The sequence below is a fragment of the Heliconius melpomene genome, chromosome 17, assembly GCF_056956725.1.
Source record: "Heliconius melpomene rosina isolate 202511_hmr_F chromosome 17, ASM5695672v1, whole genome shotgun sequence".
Taxonomy (NCBI): domain Eukaryota; kingdom Metazoa; phylum Arthropoda; class Insecta; order Lepidoptera; family Nymphalidae; genus Heliconius; species Heliconius melpomene.
Genome location: NC_140405.1, coordinates 7,986,589 through 8,003,923, shown reverse-complemented (window position 1 = coordinate 8,003,923; position 17,335 = coordinate 7,986,589). Strand labels below are relative to the sequence as shown.

The 17,335-nt window shown below is 31.9% G+C and overlaps 1 protein-coding gene across 1 annotated transcript in view; it reads left to right on the top strand.

The window, feature by feature from the left end:
- Positions 1-12,419: 12,419 nt before the first annotated feature.
- LOC146530122 (roundabout homolog 2-like) overlaps positions 12,420-17,335 on the top strand; it is a 53,634-nt gene continuing 48,718 nt past the window's right edge. The window contains exon 1 of the mRNA XM_085200517.1: positions 12,420-12,546. The gene's annotated coding sequence lies outside the window, so the exon portion shown is untranslated. The remainder of the gene's footprint in view (positions 12,547-17,335) is intronic.

Sequence of the window (17,335 nt, the reverse complement as noted above, 5' to 3'; positions counted from 1 at the left end):
TGCTTATATGATATTTGGAAGATTAATTAATCCATAATGAATATTTTATGCTTCACTAGTGGTTGTAGCCTCAAATATGAAATATTAATTCAGTTGTCTATGTATTTTACAAGCTTATATTTTTATTTATAGGAGGTAAAACTCTTTTAGAAACGTCCTCAAAATCCTCATTTTTATACGTTTTCTAAAAAAAATATACAAACCATATACTTCCTTATTTTAAAATTCCCAATCATTTGCTTAACGTTGATGGGAAATACGAATACGAATACGGTTTACCAAAGCGTACAATTGCTGTGTGCAGGAGCAATGGAAGACGTGAAATTAGGTAAAAGCCACCCGTGAACCCAGACACGGCATGTAAACTGGCAACGTCTTCATTTCATTAAGGGGAGCGGTGTTAACTCACCCTAAAGTCACGGCTATTGAAGAAGTGGCATAAGTCTCATTTTAAATATTTTAATGGTAATAAATGTCTAAAAATTTTATTACGTACGTATGTTTATATTCATATAAATATGTAATAACAATATTCATTAGTTTCTTTTTTCCTGCTTTAGGCTGTAGGTATACAGCAGGGTAGGCAGGGGAACCTACTTTCTCTATTTCCGTCCTATTTTCCGCAAAATTCTGAAGACATTATGTGTTGAGTGGAAAAATTCAACGACGCGCTTTGCCTCGACACCAGAGCGGAGAAAAGAAGATTATGAGAAAAATAGATTATTAATTTGAAATGCGAACAAAAGTACATAAATTAAAACTTTAATTAATAATTATAATTTTTTGGCCTGTAAATTTTAGTAGTACATATTTATAACCAGTAATTATTGTACTTAGACATGTTTGCTTCACATTGTTTATCAAGTAACTTATGTTTGCTCCATACATTGCATTAGGGATGTTTGTGAGCAGTCGAGATCTCTTCGGTGAATTGTAAATTGTTACAAGTACTGGTGTTACAAAATTCTTACAAATGTATCTAACACCAAAAAGCACCAGCAATGTTCGTAATGTAATTGAGGTGTTTTCAAAATTGGTTTAAAGTTTAGGCTTTAAATTATGTTTAAAAACCGCCACCATAAAGCAGGTATGTGTACGCGAGTGGAAAATGAAGATTAAAGTAACTTATAACAGCGCCGAAAACGATGAGACGTCGAAAGAAAATTACTACGAAACTACTACGAATGCGAATAGAACTCAGATTTTAGAGCTCGCTATATTCCGGATATAGTACAAAAGGAATAGAGTTAAGACACTCCGTATCTCATTGTCTCGTACCTCGTACTGCGCTCTACTGAGGCAAGAAATACAAACATTAAATATTACATTCCCCAGAATGGGAATTGAACCCGCAACCACGAGGGCCCAATAAATATATAAGGCATTATAAAATAATTATAACATATAGTTAACTTATAAGTAACATCTGACTTGTTTCCAAGGTTTTTTTAGCGTCTGTTAACTGAAGTCTCAAGATAAGTTCTTGTTAGTCTCGAGCTCAGTTCTAGATAACAATACTAATTAAATGAATGTTGCTTACAACGAAACTAATTAATATACTTTAAAAGGATATTGTTTTGTACTTTCTGTGAGTACTTACTTGACTATGAATTGTAGAGAATGTATTTTTACTTTTGTATTAAGTGTATGTCTGTTGTGGATCCGCGCGGGAATAATGCGTTTGTATTTTAAATTATTGTAATATTTGTACATTACCTTATTAGGAAACGATATAAACATTTTAACGAAGCGGAATTGGAACCTACGCCCCTTGGAAACCGTCCAAGCGCTCTGCCCATACCTTCTAAACAATACGTCGTCTACGTCTAAATTCTTATACATATTTGTTACAATTTATTTATGTTGCTATCATCACTATAGGGAAATTTTTACTAATTTCAAAGAAACACGCTTGTTAGATTCGTAAGAAAGTGGGAATCGGAAGTGTCTTAATGGAAACAGTGTCCCAGGCTCCCTCTGCCTACCTTCAAAAGCTAAGCTAAAAAAACCTAGCGCTATCCGTGCAAACTATACAACACCAATTTGCTGAACCAGCAAAAAGCGCTAGCAAAACATAATATTATTATCAATATAGTTCATACAAAGGTTTCTCTGTATGAAATTTGTATGATTTTGTGGAATTCCGTGAATACTACCATAATGAACGAACTAAGCTGCTTATTCTGCATGCGCTGTGTAATTTGATATCATATAGAGCATCGTTATGCCCTCATATATATATGTAATAGCGAATATAAACAAAGGACGTTACATACTGCGTAGTACAATTTCATTAAATAAGTGTACGCTTATTAAAACAGTGTATGACTCTTTTATAAGATTTCTTGCCAAATTAAAGTCTAAAATACTTTTATTATTTCGAAAAAAGGTCATTCTTTTTTAGATACGGAAGCAGAGAAATAGGTTGAGTTATCGCTGAGAAAAATATATATTTGCAGTAAAGTAAGCTGGAGATATTTGAACTCTAGAATAAGACTTGACTAGTTAAATATTACATTTCCAAGTCGTAAAAAGTGACTGCAGTATTAAAAGTTAAAATTTTTCTCAATAATAGAGTACTATAAAAATAGCCTGAATGAATTATACAAATCTATTTAATGGAACTCATCGTAAACTGGTGAAATTCTGCTTAAATTACGTATCGTTATTTTGGGTCGCTAATGATATGAATGTTCCCTAAATAAAAAATATCTTTAAAAATAATAGTTAAAGTACGTAAAGTAAAGTAAGTTAATTTAATATTTTATACACAAATAATAATGTAAACTGACTTCTCATCCCTCAAACTGAAGAGTCGTACACGTCCCCACAGATAGACAGATGGAGTTCGTTACAAGTCTTAAAACAATTAAAGTTTGTATAGAGAGCTCTGAAGACGCTAAGTGCTTCTGTCGATTTGTTTAACTTTCAAGAATAGACAATTGATGTGAATGTAACAACTCGTACAAGTTAAAGTATTGTTCTTATTTACAAACTAGTGCCTCCCGCGCGGCTCTGCTCGCTTGAACTCTACGAAGAGAATTTAGAAAAATTAGTTGATCAAATTATTATAGTCTTACATATTTCGGTAGGCCGGTAAAATAGAATATCAGACAGACCTACAAAATTCTAAAATTCATAGACAGTCTAATTTTAATTATATTTTTAGATTTATTGAAATCTTTTAGAGTAGTGAATAGGTTTTTTTTAAATAATAATTTTAAATATATCCAAATTTAATGTGTATAATTTTTCAATACGACAAACTAACGGAATAAAATTTGCCTCCGCATTTTTCTTGCTGCATAGACTTCGCTCTGGTAATCTTACCTTGTTAAATTTCAGACGTATTTAAATTAAACATGAGACACACAGTAATAGCATTTTGTGAACTAATTTACATAACAATCAAAAGTACATTAAGAGTAAATTATTACCTTTTACTTTGTTTTATTAACCATTTCGAGAGTAAATTTATTTATATATGTATATATATTCCCATACTCGAAGAACTATATCAGATGCAAGTGCCTTGCTATGTCTATCCCTGGAGTGACACATCCCGGAGGCCTAATAAAGCACTGGTATTCAACCAGTGTTCCTTCGGCGTCGTCGTCGTGATGCAGGACATGAGACCCAGTTGTCTAACCAATGAGGACGTTAAAGACGGTAAAAAGTGAAGTAGGTTGAGCTGGAAAGCAGATACTGGCAAACGCCGGAATTAATGCTAGGAGAAAAAAAATAAATGCTTTTAAAAACTCTATTTTCCTATATAAAATAATGAATGAAATCTTTGAAATATTGTTATTGCCTAGTTATAAAATGCTTGTATGGTGTAACACGTCAGTCAAAGCATTAAAATAGTTACTTACAATAAAGAAAATAAATAATTGTCAAATCAATAACCTCAAAAATATTGCAATTTTATAGCTAGCATATTCTTAATTTTCTGAAAATAATCTTACTTAATAAGCTATATTTATACAGACATATCCAAAGTTGACGTAAAATAATTACGAGTGTACATTAGTCGAGCGTAATAGCAGTAAGTAATTCCCCAACTCTAAATTCTACGGTTTTCGTCTCAATATATTAAAGTGATTTATCGACAAAACTCAAAAGACTGCAGGAACTTTTGTCGTTTGCGGAAAGAAACAGATTTCCTCTGACTAATGAAACAGCCATTTTGTCTTTAAAACACGCCCGGCCTTTTAAAAGTTAAAAATGACTTGCCATATAATAAATTCTAAAGTATGTCAAGTTTCGTAAGCAGCCTCCAGCTGTAATTTACTTGACAAAATAAAGAGAATGACTGTATTGTGTCTATTTTTATTTCACCTGTATTGGTAAAACTATTTCATTAAGGTATATATTTTAAGTTTATTACAATAAACAAAATTATGGATATTTTTTTAGGTATCTGTAGATAAACATGTAGTATATTATGGTAAGTTGGAAATATCAATAGGATTTTAGATATGAATATCATACACCTAAGAGGGATAAAAGTTGGATGAGTTCTAGAGAACATGTAACTATATTACTACTGTAAAAAAAAAGCCATGACAAAAAAACGATAAAATATTTAATCTTTCAATTAGCACGTGTTAATTTCACATATTATTTCCATTAAATTGTACTCTAGACACTATATTTCACCTACAATTTTAAAATTCACTATACGCTTTCTAAATCCAGAAACATGGATTTGCTCTGTTGTATGTCTTCGGGCAGATTTCACACCTATCTACGAAGTAGTGTTTCATGTACCAGGATTTCACAGATAAATGGCATCACATACAAAACAAGCACGACTGTCGCGTTCACGTGATAATCTTTGTTGGAGATACATTGAAAATTCATTAGATTAATATTACTATAATAGAATTTACAGTTATTTGATTATAACTAAGTATTTTTGAATTAGTTGTTCTGTTTTCACTTTCTTTTTGTTTTCTTGCTTGCCGTTACGCAACGGTACAGTGTCTAACAGTAAATACGACAATAGTAGGCGTTCAGGAAATGAATTATTTACATTTTTTCACTCTGGTAACAAAAAGGACAAAGTGCGGTGTTAAGTTCCACCACTCAACGCGTAATATTACGAAAATGAGGCAAAAAGTGGGGAACGGGGTACTTTCATAAAAGGTTCCCTCTGCTTACCCATTCCACCCGTATACCTATGCGGGATACAACGTAAAGTTATAAAATAAATAAATAAAAAAATCCACAATAATATACGATAATGTACGCAGAACAATCGCCTTCATACATAATGCGTGATGACATACTACTTTATTTAATATCCGACTGCGAATATTAAACAATAATTTCAAGTCATAATTGCTTTTTAATGTCCAAGCCGGTACAATAAATTTAACCTGGTCATAGTGGAGAATTATGCAAAAGTATGAACATTTTCTCGGCAACATTATTCGCAACTGTGTATCTATTTGCAACGTTGGGAATAAATCTGAATAAATAAATACGACAGCACGTGCATACGGCAGTAAAGCCGCGGTGGCTCCGCGAGCGATGCTAAGAATTGGGTTACTTTAGGTCTGCTTCTTAGAAAAAGATATACTTTTTTCTTGAAGTTAGTGTCGAATTAAGAATTCAAAAAATTAACTTACCTTACCCTCACGCTTTTCCTAGGGGGGTAGTCAAAGAAAAAGGAGCGCCAAACCCTACGGTCGCTACACGCCACATACCTCTTTTGCCTCGTTCACTATCATCACCCGCTCACTTTTTCTTCATAAATCTTTTTTGATATTCTTTCATCACTCATTCGTTCGACGTACCCAAACCGTTCACTTTCTTCTTCATTCTCACCGTGATATCCTCGCTAGTACCTGCCATTCTCTGTATCCCGTCATTGCCGTTTCGATCAGCTAAGCTGACTACGCCTCCTAAGAGAAGATTCTTTCAATTCTTCTTCTTTCATTCCTCTTCTGTAATATTTACTTTCCCTGTCAAATAACCAAATAACTTCAACATCTTTTCTATCTTTGTTGGTAGTAATGACCTCAAGTTTAGATTGTATTACAATTTCGCCCGTGATAATTAATTTGAAAGCAACAATGTTACTCTTTTTACCCCTTTGAAGTTTAAGTACACGTTAAGAGAGACAAAGATGAGAAAGTCTGTTAAGACTTATCTGTTCCGTTTATTTATTCTTACTTAGTATATTATTACTTATTACTTCTATATATCTATCTAATATCATAATAAAGTTTTCCCCTTTCGTCAAATTTGAAATAATGGTAAGGTAAGTTGAAGTACGTGGTAAGTGCCTAAACTTCACCAGAATGGGGAAAAAAAACAATTCATTTCTTAGAGTTAGAATTGAACCTGCAATCGTTAAGTTTACAGACAAGCGCTGTTCCACGTTGCTACGGTGATATTTATTTCTGAAAATACTATTTTAATATTGTATTAAGAAAATGTTGGCAGTAATTGATAAAGATCAAGTAAAAGGCTTGAGAAATTCTTAGAAGTTGGAAATATAAAAGGTAAATGGCAGTCCGAAGAAATATCATAAAAGAGGTGGTCTGCGTGTACCTGCTATCCCTACTTATAGTTTTCTTACGGAGAAAACTTTCAATATTAAGTAATATATAAAATTCCAAGCGATAGTTCCTGAGACTAGTGGGTTCAATAAAAAAGATTATTATAAAAAATGCTATTATCATAATTAATCACCTATCCTATGAAGTAACTACTTTCAGATTCACATATCATTAGCTCGTTCTCCCACCATGTCATTTATCTTTCTCGCTAAGCTACTACTGGAAACGTATAACGTGTTTCTTAAACATGAATTGCTGGTCTACTACGACTGGAAAACAAGTCGCGAGAAGCGTACTCGCGTGACATGGCAAATGTTCCAGTATTTGAAGTCTGAATTTGTATTTTATGTTTAGATACTTTGAATTTTTAACTTATGTACTACTATAGTAGTTTTCTAGAAAAACGTCGTTATGTTACGAAAGCTAGTAGGACTATTAGTATGGCTTCTGAACTATTTATGAGATTTTCAAATGATGTTAACCATTTCTTTGGCCGAGACATACTTTAAATATTATAATGGTTACCAAATATATTTGCATAATTATCAATTTAATTATCGTACCAAATTTAAATAACAATAATAACATGCAAAATAAAAATTGATAGCTTTATCTTTCAAGAGAATTATCTTTAGTTTATACCCACATCTTCCAATTAAATACTACACTAATTCAATAAAAAAAGTATCTAATCTTATATTTATCTTAATAGGTTAGATAACAGAATTGAATGTCCAAATAAATTAACTGTGTTAGAAGTTTCACGATATATTTAGTATTTTTCGAAATATATTTAGAAATTTAAAAAAATGGTCGAAATAACATCCAAGGTACCTTTACCTACCTACTAAAAAAAATATTTATGTCCATATAAAATGATTATAATTAAAATTACTCAAGAATATCTAAATAGCAGAATAAGCTTAATACAGCTAAAAAGCTAACTTATAAAACGAGAGCCTCGTTAAAATGTCGTTGAAGGTTAAGTGGATAAACAAGTTAAACGAATTTTCCTCTCTCAATACAGCCTCTCATACAAATGACGTAATTTTCCGTTGAATTGAAAATAGTATGAATGCAAGTCTGCAATTGCCCGAGTCGCTTAGCATAATACGGCAATACTATTCCAGCAAAGACCAAGGGGTAGAATCAAAAAATAAATACGATAAAATTACGGTAAAACTGATTATTATCCGCTTCTTTGAGGATCTTTTTAAGTTCACGCTGTGCATATAGCACGGTAGGCAGAGGGAGATTTAGACACTCCGCTCCCCACTTTTTGTCTAATTTTGGAGGTATTGTGTGTTAAGAGGTGGAATTTAACGCTTTCAGGATTTAGATAATAATCCTGATGTATTTGAGAAATTGAAACTTGTTTTTAGTGTTATATAGTAATAGTATTTAAGAAATGGATAGGTGTTCTAGAAAGTGATATCTTGGCAAGTAAGTATTGCACAAAAAAACAATTAAAATAGAAATAAAATTTTATAATAAAATTTGAGGCTTTATTCAAGTTATTAAAATTGGTATCTGTAGATGTGTGTTGTGTGTGTTGATGTAGAGAAAGAGAGAATTCAATCATAAACATCTCCGTTATTTCTTTCAGCCTATTTCAAAAAAGGAATTTCAGATAGTAGATAAAGATCTTCATATTAAAATGAACAAGCCAACCTTTATTTAATATTGTAACGCCAGCAAATATTTGAAGTGTTTCATAACTGCAACACAGCACCTACCTAAAGCGAAGTAAAGTTTAATTTTAATTTGAACACCTGCCTTGGGGCATTTGCATTGTGCACGTGTTAACAACATTTTAGCTAAACATATTGTACTTCCATCGAGCTCGGTATTCTCATTACAGCTCTTCTGAATTTATTTACACGAGGGTCATCTAAGAAAATGAGAATGGATGCAAGCCAAGGCGCGCCTGGTGAATTTACAACTTCTATTTGGTGAGATGTTCTAGCTTTCTAGCTTTAATGTTACAGTGTGTTAAGTGTGTTCTGGGTACAGTATGGAAATTAGATAGATTTTAGAGAAACGAGACGTTAATTTTAATTTATTTCAAGTTATTTTATTTTGTTGTTTTTTAATTAACTGTTTAAACAATATGTATGTATGACACTCATTTTGTAAATTTGTTACGTTTAACTTATTCACAAGTGTGGTTTAAGTTTAAGTTTATAATCATTTTTTTGTTTAAGACCTAATTGTTTAAATTACATGAATTACTTTAGATATTAATAATATTTCATAAAAAAAATACCTTGTAGTTCAATATATTTTGTGTTCCACTTAACACCCATTGTCTAGAGAATTCAGCAGAAAGAAGGATAAATTCTTAGCACTAAGTTCCATCTGCCTATACTGCTATACGTTAGATATAGAGAAAAGGTAAAAAAATATAAAACCAAATTGATTCATAAAGTCACTGAACTTTTTCAATCATAAATATAATGTTAATTTCGTTTGATTTTTTATCCTCGCACTAACCCTTCGATGACGTATTGTGTAAATTGTGAATCCCCTAAAAATAAATAGAGGACTTGCAAGACACCAGTTCTCTGTTTTCTACATTTGCTGAATTACCGACCTTGTTATCTTCCCAACTTATTATTCGTTCTAAACAGAGGGTGCCTCAAACACACCACTTAGACACCAAACAAGGGTGTATTAAGTGTGAGTTAAAATTTAAATTGATTCCACCCTCCCTTGGAGGAAATTCAAATAGTGCATGATGTTGAGCAATACTGAAGCTGTGGGATTCTTCTCAGCAAATTGGACGCCTCAGGCAGTTTAGACACTAAAAGAGAATTGGACAGTGCGTCTATGTTTTTTTTACATACACCCATGAGCAATTATCGTATGCTTCATTTGTAAGGGAGGGTAGAAAACGAATTTGTTGGCGATAGGATAGGCTATCTAACATAGGTTGATAAATTTATATTTAAGTTAAAATCATAAGGATATTTTGATTTTTATCTATTTATATAGCAAGGTAAGTATTAAACAGGGTTCACATAACACTAGGTTCCTTCTGCCTTCCTTGCTATATGAGGGATACATCGTGAAACTGAAAAGGTAACTAAAGCCGAATCTAATTAATATCTGCTGTGCCTAAGTGGAATAACTAATTAGAATTAGGACTTTTAAATAGACATTTTGCTCAAAGCATAAAGCTATTAAAATTAAAATTTATATGAATCTTCTGAATGCATTGTAAAAAATATATCAAGATAAGCTAAATAAAACTGAATATGAGTGCTGAAAGTACATATCCAATTTTTCAAAATAAAGGTGACGACGAAGGCTCCCTTGTTCCCTCCAAAACGAACCCTGCCATCTGCCCAAATCAATCTTAAATATTGAATTTGCGTCGTAATCGGATGGCAACTTTTCACGAGTAGGGCCTCTATTACGTTTCAACGCAATTTGTTTCAAATTTTTACCTTCCGCTATATACGGCGTTTGAAACTTACAGAGGGGGGTCGAAATTTTAATTGCTAATGTTTGTGGTATTTTCATAAATTGATTCATTTTGTATAATTTTATTGATAAAAATCTACACAATAAATGACATGTGGTTAACAAATAATTTTAATAATCTACCATTTCTGTTGCTATTTATATTTATAAAAAAATTATATTATTCATTTTAAGCTATTAAATAATAGTTAAACTTTTAAACCGTATATTTGCTTCGTTGTTTCTGGTCATCTACTAGAGAAGTAGTTAAAAAAACAGCATTCAAAATAAATCAATTTATCCTCCAGGTATTTGGCCATGTCATTTTTTATCATGAAAACTGAAACGCAGGCATTACAGAATAACAATGTTAATACAGATTTTTCACGGTCCATACACTTTGCCAACTCGCTGAGGGATTACGGCACGTCAATGGCTGCTCGTTGGAACTTCCCGCTTAAATCTTTCCCTTCTCTGAGTACATACTTAATTAATTATATATTTCGAGTTTGAAAACCTAATCCCTTCAGACCAAAGTTAAAATATATAAACGAGTAGCTTATTAAAAATTTGTTAGTTAAATTTGTGGCTAATTTGTGATGCATACAACAAATATAAGGCAAAGGTAAGTTGTAGTTCCTGCTTTTCCTGTATTATTTTAAATTTATAAGAAAGTATAAAAAAAAATAGAATTTTCTTATGATGAAATTAGAAATTAACACTTAACACTAGGTTCCCTCTGCCTACCCTGCTAAATGCGGGATACAACATAAAGCTGAAAAAAATATTCCTTTTTTGAAAAGTGCGGTAAACATCCGGGTTTTACTTAATATCATATTATTTATGTACAATTGTACATATATTATATTCTTTACACTACAATAAAATATTTTATACTCACAGAAGCACTAGTAGTACTGACATGCATCTAGAATACTAATGTTATTTAGTCTAATGCGAAGCAAGAGCCAATTAAATTCAAGCGAGAGTAAGAAAAACAAACTCATGCATTTCCATTATATTCACTGCATTTACAAGATATTCCTTTCATTCTTTACATAATAAATACGTACACGGACTGTAAGGAAGCTTGTTTATTATATACTAGTTTTTACATCATGCTTTGTCCTCGTGGTTAAATTGAAATATGTTATTTGAGGCCAGTCGTGGCGCAGGTTGCCAGTCGTTATGTTAACAACATAAATAAGTTGTAACAAGCGTATAAGAATTTTGACATAGCTTGATGAGAACCTATGGCTTAGTAGTCATGTCTGGACGGTTTCCAGGAGGCGCGGGTTCAAGTCATGGTTTCTAAATAAGTATTAGAGTGTTAATAATTAAAGATAGGCTATATCAAAGTTTTAGTAACTTTTCCTCCTTAAATAGTATTTTATCGTTCTAGTCTGCCTCATTACATTGATACCGTTAGTACGTTCAGTCAAACAAAATAATTACCCATCTTCCTCCAAGATTATGAAAAAGGAAACCATTTCATAAAAATGTGTACAAACAAAATGTAGAGAACGTTTCATTAAAAGAAAACACAGTTAATGCTCTCCCGTAAAAAGGGAAACCGTTGTAACTTTCTTTCCCATTAAAAACATGGAGATAAGCTTTCTGCGCTGTCAACTCATACATCGTTAATTTTGCGAGTCTCTACTTTTTATTGTTGGTAATTTTTCCTTACTCTGTAAATATATTAGCTGAGCTGACAAGGTTCCCATTTTTTTCGATGAAAAGAAAGCAAATAGAACATCTTCCTTATGGGCTTCATTGTTTTTCTGGCCAATTAGGATTTTCTTATTAATGACCAGACACATTTGGCGAATATCGTATAATGTTGAGATATGTTTATATAATAAATTTATTTGATGTTACATTGACAAAAAAACACAAATAGTTTTACATTTTTTTATTAGAAATAGAAGGTCTGTACGTCCTCACTGCTTAATCTTAAACAACTTCTACTTCTTTCTCCTCCTTCTTCTACTACTTCTACATGTAAGGCTGAACAAGTTAATAAATATCATATATTTTTTCAGCTTCACGCTGTTTCCCGCATATAGCAGGGTGGCCGGATTCTTAGATCTAAACACTACGTTCCCAGTGTTAAGACACTCTGTCTCAAATCTGTTGCTCACTTTTCGCCGAATTGACCTCACAACTGTCGAGTTACAATCACACGCTTATGCCCCTGTAACACCACGGCAAATCTCACAAGATTTTCTATTAACCGCTTTTCCATGTAAAATGACATTCTGGGTAGCGTAGCAATGTGAAACATTTCTTACCTGCCTATTGGGCCCACGCATATAGCTTATGTTTAAGGTAGGATGCGCGCGTCTGGTCATAGTCTGTGCCCTCCCCTCAGTAAGGCTGCCGGTCCCGGGGAGGGTGCACGGAACCACTTCCGCCCAACGCGCTACGTACGAATGTTAGAAGTTTTCATTGTGCTGTGCATTGTGTAAATGACTCGGTGATTGGACTTGTTTGTACGTACGGGAGTTTTGAGGTAGGTGAATGTTTTGCGAGTTTTTGGTATGGTTCTATTTTGCAAATTTAATTTTTTATATTATGTAATGTGAGATTGAAATTAATTATTCTTGTTGGATTGTTTTTCGACTGGGATTATTCGAATAAGATTTTTTTTTCTTTAAGCTCCCTTAAGAACAGTGATATATTATGCATATTATTTGCCTTTTCACATATTACATATAAGGATGACTATAAAAGTTAATAAAATAGTTCACATTTTACAGGAAATGTAATCTAATTCAGGTAATAGTGGAGTAGAACAATTCGTATATATCACATACATATATAATATGTAAATTGAAAAAGAAAATTGGGAGAAAAAATTATACATTCAGAATCCGTATTCAGTTATAAAACTATTTTTATTTCGATAGCCTCGATGGTTCACCTTTCAACTACCCATTCAAACTTTCACATTTATTATGAAAGCTGTCAGTGCTGGTAAAGCTGAAGCCCAACTTTGAAATGGCAAACTTTTATATGAGTCAGTCCACGTATTGAAAATAAAATTTCTCATTGTAATATTTCACATGTCAATATAAAAAGATATTTAACAATCTTTATTATAATCAAAAGAAAGTTATTGATGTTAAAAAAATAGATATCACAGATAAAAATAGTATCAGGAACAGGTACGAAATATATTAATATATTAATTCAGTTATATTTTTTGTCTCATATAATAAAACAGTATATAGATGTAGGCACATGTCATAGGTATGTATTCGTACCTATGACATGTGGTAGTACTTAGCTTAGATTTAGTTAGAAAAAGCTTAATTCAATAATAAGCTTAATTGTAAAAAAATAGTGTATTTATTTATTTATGCTATATAAAGTATTTTTTAAATCTTCCTTGAATACTTTTCTGTAAAACCTATTTTTCTTTATCATCGTTATTTCATGGAATTCCAAACTCAGTAATTCATGCCTTAGTATTTAAGATTATATTGAATTTCTATTGTCTTCTTCTTTTCACATAAAAATGCTGCTTCTTCTTAGAGCGTGTCATATAAATATAGTTTTTGAAAGAGTTTGGGGCCAGTAGTAGCGCAGGTTGGGATAGAGTGGTGCACTCAACACGAAGGCGCCTCCAGAAATCAACGGAAAATGGGAAACCGAGTATCTTTAGACCCTTTGCCTACTCTGATGAATGTGGGATACAAATTATGGAAGGTACAAATACATTAAAAAAATATTTCCACTAGGGAGAATGAATTAGCTTCTTACGTCAATGCATTGTCACATATAAAAAAATTAAATTGATAGTTCCAATCTAATCTAATGTTAAAGTTATCTTAGGTGTGCTGTTAAGGTATTATAAGCAATTTGTACGATTCTAATGTTAAATAAGTGCAGACTTTTACAACAAAATCCTAGTTTTTTAGCTTCATACTATATCCCGCACATAGTAGGGTAGGCAGAGGGAACCTGGGAACCTAATGCTAAGATACTCCGTCAATAAGATACTTCCGTTTTCCACTCTTGTTGTTTTTTCGATTATCTTCTTATTTGTATTCGATATTTATTAGTACAAAAAGAAGTTCTTTTTGAAAAATACTAACCACTTGTCCAAACAGAAAACACGGGAAATAAAAAAAAAGCATATAAATTACACCAACGCGTTGGACATCGAACAATACAAACAAAGACGTCAGGAATAGAGTCATTTAAATCCATTGTACTCTAAAGATTTCCTATTGAACAAAAAGTATTGGGCAATACAAATTTTAAAAACATAATTCTTACAATTGTGAACTTTATGTATAAAGAAAATAAAGTTCATTTTTAAATTGATTATAGTAAATTTATTTTTGTATAGCATTACAAGCAAACTGATAAAAGAGATAGAAGCGAATACTATAAAGAAACATAACAAAAGGTATGATTATAAATAAATACGTTTTGGTTAATGTAATACGTTTAATATATGAAAAATAAAGATTTTTAACACTATAATTATCTTGGAGTAAGCAATCTAGGGATAAATTGGTAGGTATGTATTGGTTTTGCCAACTGTATATAATTATGTAATACTTGAGGACAGGCTTATTATTGTATGCAATAGTGACGTTTAAAAAAGAAAACTGAGAAAATTAGTATGTTTCTTTAGTCTGCCAAATAACGCCCCTAGGTTTCGTTATCGCAATATGCTCAAAAATGCCTTTCTCTCTATCTCCCAATCAATATAAAGCAGAAGATGCAATAAAACAAATATTTTTAATTTCTCAACTATATCAACCAATAAACTTCTATTTACATTTCAATGCTAAGTGCTCTGTCTACTTAATTCATTAAGAAAGTGTGACAGTTCAATCGACGAGGCAACATGAAAGTAAAATTTAACGTCATTTATCAAGCTTTATATCACGACTAAGCGTCCATGGTGTACGCATTGTTCTATAACCGGAGCAAAGGTCCAATCCCATAGAAACAATACTAACAATTTATACAATTTTATCTGATGTCAAGAAAGCGTATCTATTACGAAATTGCTATTTTGATAAATCGCCAAACATTATTATGGGCGGTGAAAGAAATAGACCTACTCAACTTGAAGTAACTGTGGAATCCACAAAAGTGGCTCACAAGATAATTCTTTATGTCTAATATATAGGGTTCATTTTTCCAAAGCAAAAAATCGGAGTCGTTTCATCAAAAATAAGTGTTATTAGTAAAAGGAAAATATTATAGCACAGACCCTTTGACGGTCTTTTAATAAATTAGCTGCATTTTAAGTAAATATTAACCTTAGCATTTAAATAAAATAGTGCCTCAGAATTTTCTGTGAACTAAGAAAATCTTTTAATTTTGTTAAATATTGATTCATTAAAAAAGGCTACAAGACTATCATATTGCTAAAATGAATGTATCATATTAGTTGATAGGTTATTAAATACCATGTTAATACATCTTTATAGTAAATAAATTTCCAAAAACTAGCTACATGGTTTTAATTGAATTTTATTTAAATTTGTTCGAGTCCAATTTAATACCAAAAATTTTAGTTATTTATTTAGATCAATTGCGTTATTAAATCAAGAAGCCTTATTTTGTATTAAACGTAGTTGTGAGAGTTAACAACTTCATTTCTTCTTAGTTTGCGTGAACAATAAACGTTAAGTTCTGTTCGTCTCCGTTCCCATAGGAATTTTAAGATACCTCTTAGCACTCCCGGACACATTCCCCAAGGAACCTACATGCCAATTTTAAGCGTTTTACGCAGCGTATTTCTGACTATGTGTTGTCAGGCAAGTAATGGAAGAGTTATACACAAGCAGATATAAGGCAGATATCAATTTATCAAAAAAAAAACTCCCTCTAATATCTAGGAAGAATTACATTTATCTCTCTAGAGTTTCAGGGAAGGCAGAAGGAACCTGGCAACCTAAGACACTGCGTTCACTTTTGTCACTTTGTCTTTGTAAGTGGCGAAACTCAACTCTGCCATTTGCATCATTACCAGAACAAGAAAAGAAAAATATTAAATATTTCCTTTCCTCGAGTGGGAATAGAATCCACAAACTATAGCGTTTACAGTCGCAAGCTTGGAGTTTTGCACCATGACTGGCTTGAATTATTATAATAAAAAGAATATATAAAAGCTTATTTAAATCGTAAATTTCATATCTCTTATGTAAAGCTACAAGTTTACTAGTAAAAATAAAATATCCATACATTATTTTAAGTACATGTTTTACATTATATTAACTTTGTCTCATTAATAATTCCTTCGCCATTTCAATTAAAACTTGTTTTTGTTTATGACCCAGCGTGATAGAGTCCCATTAATTTTGATATTAAATATTGTATTGAAGTTTGAAACGAAATCATAATAACATTGCATACTAAATTTGCACGACAGAGTTTTTGCCAAACTATTACTTTTTATTAATTTACATATTTATTATTTTTTTCATAAAAATAGTAACGATTTTTCTTTCTTATCAAAGAATACTTGAAAATGTTATTTATTTAGCTCCAAAGAAAATAGAGAGTCTTTGTTATATAAGTAAAACATGTCTGTGTATGGGGATATGTATGGGTCTGTCTCTATATGTCTGTTTATGGCATCGTAGCTCTCAAAGAGATGAACCAATTTTGAGTTTTTTGTGTTGGGAGTTTTTAATTATCAATTAATTAGTTTAAAAAGTATATAAATTACATACCAAATATAATTTACTGCACATAATGTAACGTAATGGATGGTAAATTATATTAACATTTACCATAGACATTGCCGAAATTTTTTCTTTACCACTTGGACTACAAGCACAAAACAAATTCTAGCTATCCAGCGGTTAGCCAAAACCTCAATAAACAGAACACTATTCTACAGAACAAATAGACCAGGTCGGCTCCACCGAAGTCTATTAAGGAAGCATGCCACTAAATTATCAGCCCGCTTTTCCTCGGTAAGGGATGATCGCGTGCCAGTATCTGACAGAGCCTCACGCGATATCAAAATTTCCTATATTCTGAAGATTACGAAGTAACTATTACTCTCACGTTTACACACGAAGCCCTGTCGACAGATTTACTGACAGATGTTTGTTTGCCACACATTGTAATTAAGACAGCTATGAGTATGAAGAATAGTCGAAATGGGATGTCTTATTTCATTATTCGTATGAGTCATGCTGCAAATTTCTTTTTTTATTTTATTGTTAACAAAAGATATTTTCCATTTCACGCTGTATCCCGCATTTAACAGGAAAGACGGAACTTAGTGTTGAGACACTTCATTTTTCGCCGAATTTACGATG